At 46.4% G+C, this 15,360-nt stretch overlaps 1 protein-coding gene across 1 annotated transcript in view; it reads left to right on the plus strand.

Moving 5' to 3' along the window:
- The first annotated feature begins 3,941 nt into the window (after window positions 1-3,941).
- BASP1 (brain abundant membrane attached signal protein 1) overlaps window positions 3,942-15,360 on the plus strand; it is a 53,588-nt gene continuing 42,169 nt past the window's right edge. Inside the window, exon 1 of the mRNA XM_064661875.1 lies at window positions 3,942-4,188. The gene's annotated coding sequence lies outside the window, so the exon portion shown is untranslated. The remainder of the gene's footprint in view (window positions 4,189-15,360) is intronic.

Raw genomic sequence — 15,360 nt, forward strand, 5'->3', positions numbered from 1 at the left:
ACGGGAAACTGTGGCTATTCTCTTCTCCTGCCTACAAGGGAAACCAGGTTTTGACAATAAACTGAACAAAATGCTCCCTCTTGTGGTAAAAACTCGGGAATAGGGGAGCAGCTGGAGACCGGGGGGGGGCGGGCTGTTCTGGTAGCTGCAGCTGGAGCTGACAGGCTTGGAAAGCCCCGAGCTGTTAGGGCTCTGCGTTTGCTTCTGTTTGGTTGTGAGGAAGGCGGCATGTCGTTTTCAGGACTGATTCCGAAAGAGGGGCACTAGTGATATTTTTAACTTGATTTTTTTTCCTGTTTGCTAGTCATTTCTCTCTTCCTGTGAAGTAAAGAGAAAAGGCCTCCACTACTCCAGCACAGGTGCTCCTTACTGATACTATCTTCTCCTGAAGAAAAAAAACCAAAGAGCTACCAGACACAGAAATGGAGGTGCTGGGTGACAGAGATGAAGGCATGTTGGTAGAGTGTTGGTGGAAGACGAGGGGAGGTGGCCTTGTCAGTACTTTGGACTTTTGTTGTGGTAATGCTGGGCTAAGAGACATGGCTTGTGGCTCTTGTCAGACTTAATGTAAGCACAGAAAAAATACTTGATTATTAATCAGAAGAACAAACAATACAAATTAAAGATAAGAAAAGAGTATTTAGGACTGGATTTTTTCCCTATTGGAGAAGATGGAAATATGACAGCAGGTGAGACCTCGAAGAGAGACAGGGCTGAACAAAGTCTGGCCTGAAATGTCAAATCTGGTGGGAAAGGCATTAAGATACAGTAACTGGCAAGAGGTGACATGAGGAGCTGACTGAGATGAGAGAGGTGGCTTGGGTGTTTGTCACAGTGGAATAAGAGTGTGGATTTCAGAAAAGCAGCTAACCGTTAATTACTGAAGGGCCTAGACTTACCCATGTTTCCACAACAGACCTGGTTATTCATCTTTTTGCAGGTGACTCTGTTCCATGTTTTTCTTCTTCCTGATACTATTTTTAATTTCAAAAGGAAAAGGTGAGGACACGTTACACACCCTTAGTTATGACAAAGATATTCGAAGACTGCTTAGAATCCCCATTTGGCTAAATGCATCACATCTATCAAATAAGACATCCAGATATGTATGATACCTTGAAGCAGCAAAGTAACTAAAGTGAGCATTTGGTGAATTTTGAATTTAGCTGTTCTGAAATACATAATTTAGCATGTAGGTGTATTTAAAAGAATATTAACTGGTAAACTACGGTTATCATCTCAGTCCTCTAGCTGCTGAAAACAATAAAAAGACCAAAATCCCTCTCAATCTGATAGCAGCAATAATTATTTCTGTGCCACTTTTGGTTGTACAGGCTTTCCCAGACAAATGACTCAGTACACATTCAGGAATTTCATTTCTGTGATATACTGGGAACCCTGTATTTCAGCTACCAAGCCAGATAGTGCTTGATTCCATGCAGGTAAGCATTAACTGCCTAAGCGCACCTTTAAACACAGTCTTAAACACCAGTCTTTTTCTTTCTCTCTAACATAATTTCATGCTAATTTTGTAATAGTTAGGTAATTTTACAGGACAATCTCGACAGTCTGAATGTCATGGCCTCATGGGCACTGTTAGGCTTGATTGTCCCTGCCCAGCCTAATCTGGAGCTTCCCCTGAGCCCTACCCATGGTCCAGGACTCGATTTCAGCCCAGCCCAGGACACGCTGCTATGCTCTACTGGACTCTGCCTTGATTTTGGACCCTAGATTTGCCTCTCACTTCTGTCCAGCCCTGCCTCACAAATTCTCGTGGCTCAGAAATAAAACTGGGGAGAGGGATTTTCTGCCTTGACCTTGCAGCAGACGACCCCCAGGCTGGCGCTGGCGTTACTGTTCCCTCTATAGGGATCCTCCCGGGAAAGCGAGCAGGCGGACCCCTGCTCCCCTGTCTAAGCGGAGGGAGGTCGGGAGTGGGGTGCGCCTCGCCTCCGGGGGGAGCAGCTACCCCCTTCTCCGACAGCTGAGGACGTGTCAGGGCGTGTCCCTCCCCTCTCTTTTCTCTTTTTCCTCGATTACCCAATTTAACAGGAAATGCTGCATGCCTTACCCATGTATGCTCCGCTCACACTTGAGCGGAGAGATATAGCGGGTAGGGACGTGGGAGAAGGAGTCCCGCCTGCCCTCCCTCCTACAGCTGCGGCAGGGCGCAGCCAGCCCCGCACCGCGCCCGAAGAGGGGCGGGATGCTGCATCGGGCAGGTGTGGCACGGCGAGCTGCTGCGCCTCGGGGGCTGCAGAGCGAGAATTTAACCACTGGGAAAAAACGGAGGTACAGGGAAGAACTAGGGAAAAGAAAAGCCCATAAGATAAAAACGAGGAAAAGGCTGGCTTGTAAAGGCTTGCACGAAAATATGGGGAGTTGTCTTTGCAGTAGCCCCGGCAACCCACCATGCCCGTGCTCGCTCCTTCTCTCCCTTGCTCCTTCCAAGCCCGGGGCTTTTTCGTGACCGTGGGGGAATAATGGGGGCTCCCACGGCGCTGTCTGTCCGCTCCTGAGCCCCGCGTCTCCCCCTGCATCTCGGACCAGCTCCCCGGCCCGGCAGCGGCTGGCTGGATGCTCGGCGCGGCTACAGGTTGCAGGGTGCGGGGTGTGAAAGACATAAACCTCAAATGCATTTTATTGCCCCATAGTTTTCCTACATGGGAATGTCCGGGAACCACCGCACATCACACCACACACATGGGGCCCTCAGCAACACACCCTGGCCGCCGCGACCGCCCTCTCCACATGCCCTGCGCCCTTTTCGCTCCTTCTCCATCGAAAATGCAAACCGGGCTAATCCTACTGCGCGCCTCTCATAGGGTCCTTGTCCTCAAGTTAATGGGAAACAGCCTGCATTGTTCCTGCTGAAAGATGGTGCTGCTGGCTATGAAGCCCTGGCGCAGCCGGATTGAGCCTTTTTGAGCCAGAGCGTCCCGGTGGAGGTGCCGCCACGGCGGTTCGCTCCCAGAGGGTCCGTTCCACCGACTGTCCCAGGCAGTTGGGTCCCAGGTGCTGGTCCCCCGCCCGGAGCCAGCGCCCAGTACGGCTCATCCCGGCAGCTCCTGCCTGCTTGCCGCTCGGGGAGCAGAGGGCGCCCCAGCCCCGCGCATCGCCTGCCGCCGCCGGGCTCCGGCAGAGCGGAGTGGGCGCGGAGGGACGACCAGGGCGCACCCGGTCTCCGCCGCAGCCAGGTTTTAAAAAGAGGGAGGTGGGAAGGTGCGGGCAGTGTCCTTTGTTGTGCTGTGGCGGCCCCAGGGACGCTCTGGAAAAGGGGGAGAGCTGGAGGGATACCAGTCCTGAAGCCCCAGCGACGTTCAGGCCAGCTCTTCAGCTGCAGGAGCGCCCGGGAGACAGATCCATTCTCCTGAGAAATGGGCTGTTTTCCTCTATTTTGTTGCCTCTTGTGTTTAAAGGGCAGACTCTCTCCTTAAGCGTGCCAAGAGCATCCACGCACGGGGTTTTTCAGTCTCTTCCGCCCGTGCTCCCTCTCCGCCGGGCAGGCGGGCTTCCCGCTCCCCGAGAGGGCTGCAGGTGTAGGCAGGCGGCCCGGCTTGCCCGTTCCCTCTGTCGCGCAGCATCTCAGCTCCGCCGAGGCGAGACCCGCCGCCCCATGGTGCACAGCCGGCCCCGCCGCGGCGCGGATGCGGAAGGTCGCGGAGCGCCCCGCACCTCGGCGTGCGACCCTGCGCCGCGCCCGCTCTCCTTGGGGCAGAGAGTTTAGCTGCTCCCTTCCCTTTTTGGGGGGAATGTAGGGGGGGTAATGTCGCAAGGTGCGCTCGCGGACCTCCGATCCAGCCCGCCCCCCCCGCAGCCTGCACGGCTGATATTTAAACCTGGGGTCCGTGCGCCCCCTAAGCGCGAGCGCCGCGCAGCGCATCCCCCGCCCGCGAGCCGGAAAATAAATAAATAAGTGCGTGTGGCTTTTGAACTGCCCACAGACTGTCACAGGGAAGGGGGGAGGGAGGGAAAGAGGGAGGGGGAGAGAGTGAGAAATGCAGAGGCAGCAGCCGCGGTAGCGGCGGCAGTGCTCCAGCAGGCACTAGGCACTCCAGTCCCGGCGAGCGAGCGGGCGAGAGCCACAGCGCTCCGAGCGAGGCAAGGGGGCTCTGGGCTACCTGGACTCTCTTTGTGACACCCCAGCACACAAACACACCGAGAGGGACAGAGGAAAAACACATAAAGGTAAGAAGCAGTGTATCTCATTTATGTCATTTACACAGCAGACCCCACGAGCTTTGTCATTTTTATCATTTTTCCCCCCCTCCGTTTTGTCTCGGATGTGGGGAGAGGAGATGTGCGTGTGACTCGGGAAGAGCAGGGAGCAGCCCGGGAGCCGCCTACTCGGGCACACTTTAGGAATATCGCTGCGAGGAGCTCGATTCCTCGAGAGGGGACCACCTGGGAGCGGGTTCGAGGCACACAACGGACCGAAGGCTATTCCATGAGATTTAAATGCCCGGGAAGGCTTTCTTGGGGAAGGGTGGGGGTAGCGGTGGGTGTGGTGGGAATAATAGTGGTTTATGCCCAATTTCTTTTCGGTGCCTTTAGCCTTTTTTTTTTTTTTTTTTCCAAAGAGAGGCTGCTTAAATAATAATAATAATTAAAAAAAAAAAAAAAAGAAGATGCCAAAGCTCTCCACGAAAGGAAGCGCTGGGAGAAGAGCACGCACGGCGTCAGGAAGATGGCAGGGCGGCTGGGCGGGGGGCGGCGGTGCTGCAGGGGGAGCGTGGGGGAGATCGGCGGGGCGGGCGAGGCGCGGGGAAGAGGCGCGTGCCCATTGTGGCCGGCGACAACGCGACTGTCCCCGGCGAGGCGGCGGGAGCGGCTCGTGGACGAGCCGGCGGGTTTTAAGCGTCGCTCTCGGCCGGGCAGCACAAGCCCAGGTTTAGGGGGGCTCGGCTGCCCCGCCGAGCTCTGCCCGCGCAGGGGGCTAAAGACCGGCCGTCAAACACGGCGAGGACCGCCGCTGCCGCCCCCGCGGTGCGCCCCAGTGTGTCCGTGTCATGAATATTCATCGAATGCCGCCCCCCGCTTTCCACAGGTCCCCCTCTCCCCGCCGCCTCCCCGTTCTCCCGGCGCCGAAGCACGCTACACCTCCCCTCGACCTTTCTTCTTGCGCCTCCCGACCCGCGCCGCCGTGCCGCCTCTCCCCCACGCACACGCGTGCCTCTCCAACCTCGCTCCCGCAGGGAGCTTTGCCCGCGCCTCAGCTGGGCGTGGCGGCTCACGCGGGGCTGAGGGGGGGGGGCAGACACACACACACATCCTCCTCCTGGGGACGCGCCCATCCTCCCGCCGCGCCGGGTGGGCGCTAAGCGGGGGGATGCGGTGCTGAGGGGGGATGCAATGCGGGGAGGAGGATGCGGTGCGGGTCGGGGGAGATGCGGAAGCCCCCACCGTCCAGCCCGCGCCTTTGTCTGTGCCCGGCGCATGCGCGGAGGGGCGGTGGGGCTGGGGCTGGGGCCGGCGGCGGAACAAAGGCGCCGCGCTGCGCCGCGACCCCCGGGCGCCCCACACGCCCCTTGCCCCCTACCAGCCCCGGGGGGGATCGTCGGAGTGACCCCCCAGCCTTCACTCCCTGCGCTGCGCCCGGCTTAGCTTTGGCATCTGGTTCTGTGCCACACCCCCCTCCCCCCGGCCATGCACACCCCCCCTTCCCCCTTCACCTCGCCGAGACAAAATTCGGAATTTTGTAAGGGGAAAAGGCCGCTGGTGCTGCCCGCCCCCTTCCCGCCCTCAGCGGGTTTCGGTTTGTGCCTGGCGAGCGGCTGCGGGTGCCTCCACAGCATCCCCGCCCCGGGCTCCAACACCCACCCCCGCTCCTCGGAGCGGCCCTGAGGGGCGGCGCAGGAGATGAGGAGCAGGCGGTCCTTCTGCAGCAGCGCAGGTATCCCAGGTTCGCTCCTGGGTCCCTTTGGTGAAAGAGGCGAAGTGGGTGCAGCGTACGTGCCGCAGTCGGATGCCCTGTGGAGCAGCCACGCCGCAGGGACGTGCTCTCCGCCGGGTTCCGTCTGGGGGAGACACGCGTGCTCTGCGTGCTCGGGCGGCCTCCTCAAGCATCTCCCTCTGCCGAGGGGAAGCAATCTTTCAGCAGGAAGATTTGTGTATGTGTGTGTGTTAGTGCGACATCTTGAAATCTCTTTTGTTCGAATTGTTGCATCTCGCTGCTGGCATCGGTGCTGGTTCCTCCTCCTCCCCTTTTCCTTCCTAGCTCTTGTCCAAAATTAGGATATATATTTCTCTTTAGGGGGAGCATGCGTAAGCCTGTTGGAAATGGATAGTTTTGTAAGCTAATGACAGTTTCTGAACAGAGACAGCTGGTGTGTTTATCAAGCTGAAGATAAAGCTAACAAAAGATTATTGCCAGTGGGCTCCTAAACAAGGGATGACAGTGGATTTTATTGCTTCCCCTCGAGGGTGATGAACATTCACTGGAAAACATACACCCCAAGACTCCTCGGCATGGCTATCGCTTGGTATTTCCAGTGTTTCCAATTAAGGTCTCTTCTGAAGAAGCCATCAGAGCCCTAAAATCTGTCAAAATGTCCCCTCTCTACTTGCCAGATGCTTGCCAAGCACCACCTAGACTGGCAGCCAGGCTTCAAACTCTGAGGGGTTTTTCCCTGTGTGGCTGTTCCCCATTAAGCATGGGACCAGGGAGAATGGAGTGGAAGTGCCATACTGAGGGAAGATGCGGCATCTGCTGCTACTGCTGCCTCCAGGGGAGACACCTTATCCCACACAATCCTTTTGTATTCAGGGTGTTTCTGAGAATTTTGGGCAGACTCTCCATCTTTTAGGGGTGAGGGAAAAGGAAGACACAAGGACACGACCAAAGGTTTTTTTTCTTGCTGTCTATTCATTGTCTTGCACAACTTTGTAAGAGGCAGAAGCTTTGTTTCGAGATCTTCCTAGCTACTAGATTGTATGCAGTGTTTTCTTTTTGTCTGGCTGTTTTAGTTTCACCAGAGAGCACCAACTCTGGTCTGTGGACAGAATAAACCCAAAATGTTGGGAAGTTCATGGCGGTTCTGTCTGTTCTTGCATGCTTTATGAATGAAATAGCTGATCGTGTAATACAAGAAAACTGTAAATAGCTGCCAAAAAGCAATCATGCAGCAGTTTTTTCTGTTGATATGAACCTCTGAGTATATCATATCCAGTTAAAATAAAATCAACATTAAAAGGTAAAACTGGTAAAACTACTGTTCAAGTTATTGCTGAAGCAATGATCAGGTGAAATTTCTGTTTCGCCCCTCCTTCTATGCTTCTTTGCATTTGAAATTGTGATATATAAATAATTGTGATTCGTGGAACAAATGGGTGATTACATCAAAATAAAACAAACGGATTGTAAAACTTAATTACACCCCCATAAAGAAATAAAACAGACCCTCACAAGGTCAAGAGGCCTAAAACCTCCTTACTATCCTAAGGATAAAATATAGTAGAACTTTAAATCTTTAGGTGCCTGTTCGTCCAAGAATGCATGAATTATGACTGGTTGTAGAGATAACCCTTTTAGCTTTAGCTGTAAGAAAACCCATATATTAAATACTTAGCAAAAACCTGTAGAATGTATATGTATATGATATAATTGATATGCATGAAGTAGCTAAGATAAATACTAAATGTACCCTGTAGTAGGGGTGTGCAGATTTGGGAAACTGGTCTCATTTCTGTCACCCAGCCGGCTGCTTGCTTTTACCATATAATAAACTATTATTCGAAACTTATAGAAACTCGAGACTTTGTTTATCACAAAATGCATCACCCACTGAAACAATCTAATGATAAATGATTGATTTATTTCAGAAAGGAGCATACCTTTGGGGCATACTCTTTCCCTGAGATTATATAGAGTATGCAACCTCCATAATTTTGAAACTGTCTCTAGAATTGTCTCTAGTCCTTAAGTATTTGTGTGTTTTGATCTTTCAACATTAAGTCTCTGGAATAAACTGTATTTTCCAAATGAAGCTTCTTATGTTTGTGCTCTGTTCCACTGGTAGCTTCGCCCCATGCAGTGAACCATGAAGTCCTTCAGCAGAGCCTCCTGTGTACACGACAGCTTCTGTCAGAACAATGCTAAGTTCTTCCCTTGGGCAGGCAGCCACTCATGGCCTGATGGGATGCATCAAGAGACAGAAGCTGGTTGCAGGGCAGAAACAGGCCTTCCCATGAAATCTTGGGAGAGTTCTGTGAGGCTTCATTTTCAGATATTCAGCTACCACTGAGCTATTAGTTATTTGGAAATGTGCCATGGAAAACAGATTTTACACTAATTTTGAAAGAAAAGAATTTCAGAATATTTCTTTCATTTTTTCCCCCCATCCATCTGCATGGAGAGGATTCCGCAGTTGTGCATTTATGCACAAATTCCAGGTCTTGATTTAGGTGGGTAGGCATAAATGTGGTATCCATGGGTACACTGTAAATGTGATGGTTAAAATCTGAATTCTTCAAGTAAGAAAACTAGATGCTCTTCAAGTATAATGAAGAGTATAATAATCAACCATTATTCAATGCTGTACCTTCATTCATACAAGGGTACTAAAGGCACGCCATTTTGAAGTACCCTACAGATGTATGGAAACAGATTTATAAGTAAAGAAAGATACTTAGGAGTGACTTGGGTTGCTGCTTCTGTGTCAATCAGGAATGACAAGGATGAGGTAACAACTAGAGAAATCAGAGAAATTCCTGAAAGCATTAGAGACTTGAAAATAGAAACCATATGTAGCATAATTGGTATTTCATGCATTAGCAGAAAATGCTTTCAAGATTAAAAAAGTGCAGGGAGAAGAAGAGGGGAAACACTTTGTGCAGAATGGAAAGGACTTTAAAGTCTTCTTTACAACATCTTGTATCTCACAGCTCTCGTCCTTAAACACATGATGCCACCTAAGCTTCTTACTTCAAGATAGAGAAATGTGGTTAGTATAAAAATGTAGCTGTTGGCTATTTGATATGAAAATTCATAAGTTTAAAATAGAAACTGATTGATAGAAATGTGATTCCTTAAACATGAAAAATTCCTGACTTGCCAGAATCTGAAAATAAAATCCTTTGACTTTCTTCAGAACACCAGTAAATGTAAAGAGATACTGATTTGTAACACATGTGGAATGGTCAGGTTTTGCCTGGGAGCAAGATGTGTAGTAATTCCCTCTTAAGTACGGTTAATGGAATTTAACTCTGAGGAAACAGTTTTATTAATAAAAACCTTCTGTCTTGGGATAGAAGTCAGAGACTGATCTCTTTTGATGTGTTTGGTATTGTCTTCTGCAGAATAAAACTTAAGTAGGCTGCATAGTTGCCTGACTTGTTTAGTATAGGCTGCCAAGTACCCCACCGGTGCTGTAGTGCTGGGAAAGCCACATGCTTTTTAGTCACATGTTGCATAGTTTAGATTTTAGCCTGGTAAGTGGTGCCACATATGATTATGATCTGCTGATCCAGGGATTTTATTTTTTAACCTTTAGGAATCTTAATGTCTTTTCAAAAGATTTTATTTTACATACACTGCCCTAGCAGTCGTTCAGAGCAGCATGACTTGTTGCTTAATATAAACCGTAGGGCTGGTGACAAGAGCTTCATTTTGATTAGAGACTTACTGTCCTTACAAAGAATACAACACTGAATGTGTAATAAGACTGGGCCTTAGCCACCTACCTTTTTCTACTTATAAGAGCACGTTAATGGATGAAGTCGTGATGGTGATTGTAGTCTACTGATGCATTGGCATGAAGAGGATGTGAATACAATATTGAAGTATAACCTTTTACTCCAGGCAAAAGCCTAGTAACTATAATGACAAAGATTTCCAAGGATTAATTTTAGTGACAGAAATCTATGCCATTGCTACTTTACATTGCTAACGGAAGCCAATTCTGTACAAGCAGTAAAATCGGGGGCTGCTGACTATTTCCTGTTTCAGTAGTTTTTAAATGCTCAGTGGGATGTAGAGCATAACCCCTATAGAAGGATAGAGCCTGGTTATAATTTGTGAAATTATTTTCTGCTATTACTGTTTTCCTTATGTGAATGGTTAGTGAGGGGGCTCATATTCAAAATTACATCTTGACCTTATTAACTATTTTAGGATGAAGTAGAAGATGGTGACATAGCAGGATGCTGTAGATGTGCATCCGCTAGACAAATTTAAGGTGATTGCTGAACTATGGAGAAGAAATTAAGCAAAGTTAGACGAAATAAAGAATGGATCAACAATACTAGAAATGATGCAAGTCTCTCATCTAACTACCTTAGAAAAACACATGCAAGAGAAGCTCAAATCAGGATGTAGAAAACTGTGAAAACCCATTACAAACATGTTTGGAAGAGTAACACCATGAGAAATGCTTCGGTACTTCCGTTTGCCTGAGATAGACCAGAGGCTGAGAATTGCTACATCGGTTTCTTGTAATCATCTTCCCTCAAGGCAGTGAAGCATGTCATTACAGGAGAAAGAAAACAAAAACAAAAGCAGGCTAGAGGTGGTATAAAACCAGGAGTCTGGAAAAGGATAGAGAGAAACCCGTCACCACTAGATGAGATATTCAGATTATTTCAATATTTCCCATTCATGTGCAAAGTTTCCTATATGCAAAATTGCTGTATTTTGGCCAGTGATGGTAAGTACATGATTGAATTCTGCTTCTAATTGTGCTGAGCTGGTGGGAGGAGGCAAATTCAATGAGATCCGAGGTGCTAAAAACAGCTCTTCTGGGTTTCTTGCTGTCACCAGAAAAAGTGAGGCAAATGGGGAAGATGTGCTGGCTGCTCTAACCAACAGGTTTCCTAGCCAGATGTATTGAGGTTGTGGGGCTTGTTTTCCTTCAGCAGCATCGCTCAACCCTGTGTGTAAACTCTGCACCAGTGAATGTACACTCTGCACTGGGAATAGCTGGTGTCACTGAAGAAAGGGTGAAAAGTGGCTGTTGTCTATTGCTTTCCTTTTCAGATCTACAGGCCCTGTGAAGCAAGGGAGACAGCAGCTCTCCAGGGCACAAAACTCAAAATCCAGCTAGATTTTCCAGGCTCTTCCATCCCTCACTTTGAGAGATAGGAGAAGGTACCCGTTGGTTTGCAACTTTGTTTCACTTGGAGCTTTCACTATGAGCATATGAGGCCTCTGTAGGACACTTGAGTGCTCAGGATAGTCCCCAAGCCTATCATTCAAATGCCTAAATTAGCCAACCAAAGCAAATTTGGAAATATGGAAAATCTTTCCTTCTTTGCAGTCCACACATGCTCTACGTAGCTCCAGCAGTTGTAGCTAAGAACTTCCTGATAGCTCTAGAAAGCTGCATGTAGGATGTGAGAGTTCAAGGAGAGTGACAAGATGTCCTTGGCATTTTTTTATGACGAATCTGGTACTACTCGCAGGAAAAAATTTTGGTAAGAGAGATTTATTTATTCTTTGTTCCTATATTCTCATTTCCTGCCCTTAAGGATCTCCGCCTTGAAGAAAACTATCCTGCAGTGAAGAGGTATCAGCAGAAACCTTTTAAGCCTCTTGCAGCCATCTGATGTTCCACCAGTATTTTGCATCTTAATGATTTATTCACTTCTAGTTTCCCTAGGTGATATTTAGAGAAACATTCAGCTTTCAGCATAGCAGCCCATGCTTTACATCCAGTTGCCTTGAACTGATGACATTACCTTAGTGAATAATACTTTTAGAGCCATGCTAAATAAGAGCTGTCATGTGAACTGAAATATGATAGCTCACCGGAGTGCACTGTTTTCCTGTCCATGTAATAGTGTGTAAAAGCTTCAACAGAGCTCAAGAAAACTAATGATGCAGTATTTTTTTATAAGAACTAGAATAATTATTAAGTCACTGAAAGTTCAGCTGTCATTCTCTTCTGTGAATAAGTCAGTGACTGACAGAAGAAATTATTGATGCTTCTAGCAAAAGGAATGTGGTGCTCCTTATGGTGTCTAATTCCTGACTGAACAATATGCTGTATTGACAATCCACTACCACATGATGTATTGAAAGTGGCCTTCAGTGCTGAGGTACCTTCTGTTACCAAGGGTTCAAATTATACAGCAAATCACCTACAGGTGTTTTTGCAAAAATGTCTTGGAACAACACTGTCACCAAGGCATTATGGAGAAGAGCAAACATAGCAGTCAACAAATGACAAACATAGTGGATCCGCCTTGCTTGAAGCAGGGTAAATATTGTGTCTTTAAATACCTACCATCTCTGTTCTAACTTGAAGTTGATATATGGAGGATGGTGTTGAGGGAAACAAGCTGGCTTTGCATGCTCTCCTGCAGCCACTGACCCTGTGAGGAAAGAGACTGAACATCCGAGTGCCTCACCATCTAAAACACAGAGATGACAGGGAGTGAAGGAATTTCTGCACTGACAGATTTGTGGTTCAGAAAAAAAGTCTGTCCAGGAGTTTGCTGTGAAACAATGACAATAAATTTACAGACCGAGAATATAAATATTTATCTTATCAGCTTTTATTTCCTTTCTACTTAAAAAACAAGTTCTTTGGCAAATTTTCTCCTTGTTAAAGAAGCAATTTTATATGCTTCTATATATTAGAAACTGTATTCTAATCTGTTTGGATATACCATATTTTCCCTGTCCATATTTGTAAATGTGTCACAGTAAAAAAAGGCTTGGTGTCTTCAAGCTAATATTTACTAACTTTTCATCTAGCTTTGGCTCTGTACCCTTCCTTACCATATTCCTGTAGATAATTTATCTGTATTTCAATTAAATTATCATAGTGGTTATATTGTCATTTCCCTTGCTTACCCTTTCTAGAAGTCCATATTTTCAGCCATGAACTAACTCAACCTATTTCAGAGAACACCTTGATAATCAGTGACAGTAACATGCAATGTGTGCTTTAGCAGATGTGCAGAACATGGTACGATCTATGTCCTAAGCTTAAGTGTGTGCTGTCATTCATGTATAATGAGTGGAGGCATGAGAACAGAATGACTTATTGTAAAACTTTAATTTAAGCTTTATAACTAGTGCTACTAGACCCCAACTGTTTGCATGCATATGGCTCCCAAATCTAGATGTTCACTAGTGAGATCGTATCAACATGAGAACTTGGTCTTAAACAAAGTTTTATGCAAATCCTGTAACAATATGGAAAACTTGGAGCTCTGCCAGCTGAAAGCATTCAACACTTTTAAACTTCTTATCACTTGAAGGAATATTAATGTGATTTCTTCTGTTGACTGAAAGGGAAGAGAATTCTTTCCTTCTTACACCTTTTAGTTTTAAGGAAAAGTGACTCTTGACTAAATTAAAAAGAAAAAGCCAACAAACCCAAACCTGTCTGTGATAGGTTGCACTGTCAGTCTTATTTTCAAGAAGAATTAGATTTTGATTCCTGTAGAAAATTAAATAAAGTGCTGCAAGATCATAATTAAACTACATTAATGAGTTGAAAAACCTTCCAAAACAGAGTTTTAGGGGAAACATTTGGTATTGTAATAGACAAAGCTTGTCTGTCAAGCTGTGGCTGTGCTGGGCTGCATATTGCATAAAGGCCAGTAGCTGTCACAGTCATACTGGCCTGAGTTTCTTTCATAGAGAAAGCCTTCTTTGGATCCACTTCTAATTGCTTGAGATTTTAATTGTGTCTAAATAAAGCATAACATCTATAAATGATGGAGACAACAACATGATTGCTGTGCACATTCAGTATGAGTGCCATCAAGATGAGGGCCTTTTTCAGGCCGAGTGAGTTCATGATGGCACATATATATGCCTTTTTTTCTGAAGTACAAGTTTGTAGCTACAGAGTGAAGACACAAAATAGCCTTTGGTCACTGTGGAGGGTCCCCAGGTAGGGGACCAGGGAACTGAAGAGGACTGATTTAGATCATCTGCTGTACATTGTATTCCCAAAGAAGATCAAAAAACTCAAAGGATATTATTTTCATTAGAATTACAGCTAGTCATCTTAGTTAATTAACTCCTTACATAGAGAAAACTTACAGTGTTGATAGAACCAAAATAATAGATAGATATAAGGTTTATTCACAGCCTGATCTCTGCCCATGAACACTTTCAAGTTTTGAATACTAATGCTTGTTTTGAATACGCTGAGGTTTTGTGCACTGGAATGAAAAACCACAGTCCTCCCTGGTCCTGAACTTCCTTTCCAACACCTTTGGAGTTTGACTGTGGGTCTGCTACCTTCTTCTCAGCATTTTACAAGTTTTTTTTTCTGAGCTACATGTTCCTGGCTTGAATCTCTTGCCTGTCTCACCCTGCTGTCTCTGGAAACCTCACTTTTGAGCAGACTTAGGTATTCTACCAGGGAAGGAGCTCCTCTGGTCTTCTTAAAAGTAACAGATAAAATGAGACTGTCTGTGGGATCCTTCTGGGCAGTCTTGCAAAGACAGTAGCTTTGGTGGGACTGCATCCCTGGTCTGAAGAGGCAGTCATCGGCTGCTGCACAAATGATGTTCGTTGACTCCCTGCTCTGGAAAGGAGACCAAATAGCTAACTTAATTATTACAAATGCCCTGGTTTATCTTAATTAATCTAGCCATAAGATCCTGGTTCCCTGATCTAATTAGCTAGGGAGATAGTTAAATATAACTTCATGTATCTAGGCACATTTAGCTATTCATGGTTAAATCTGCTCACGGTTCCTAAGAGACTATATACTACAAAGTTACAGAGTCACAGTTGGGAATACTTTCCAGCTGCCCTTCATCTGAAGTAAAAAATACAGAGAGTTCATCTTAATTAACATGATGGAATATTTTTTTATGTTAGTAATATGCCTCGCAACTTACAATCCCATTAAAGCCTTTCATGGAAACAAGGAGTCATCTTTCTGTGTTTTGTCTCTAAGGACTAACAAGAACCTGTGTGGTACACAAGAAAATGGATTTCCACTGTTCAGGTAGATAAACATAACTTTAGACTGTACAAGGAAAATATTTGCCCTTTGCTCTGTAACAAATAAAAGATGGATAGAAACTTGAATTAAAATAATTTGAATAATTTATAATGAATAAAACATAGTAAAAATTCCTTGTCTGTGCAATCATTTCTAATGATGCAGTATGTGGTAGTCATAGGGAATATGTGATCAGAATTACCATAAAGAAGACTTTGTTGGCAAGAAAGGGAAAACAAGGATAACAGAGGTCCATTCCCTAGTTGTGTTAAGTGTTTAGAACCAGTATAGAATAAATTGTCTTTTAAATGTCCTAAAATGGACATCTAAGAACTTCCTTTCATATACCATGCATTGAACATTTAAAGATATTACTTGCATGGGTCATACGCCACATAAAAGAGAGATACTGTTCAAGTGGATGCACATGTAAACAATAAGAGTGATC

This window comes from Pseudopipra pipra, chromosome 1 (assembly GCF_036250125.1).
Source record: "Pseudopipra pipra isolate bDixPip1 chromosome 1, bDixPip1.hap1, whole genome shotgun sequence".
In the NCBI taxonomy this organism is placed as follows: domain Eukaryota; kingdom Metazoa; phylum Chordata; class Aves; order Passeriformes; family Pipridae; genus Pseudopipra; species Pseudopipra pipra.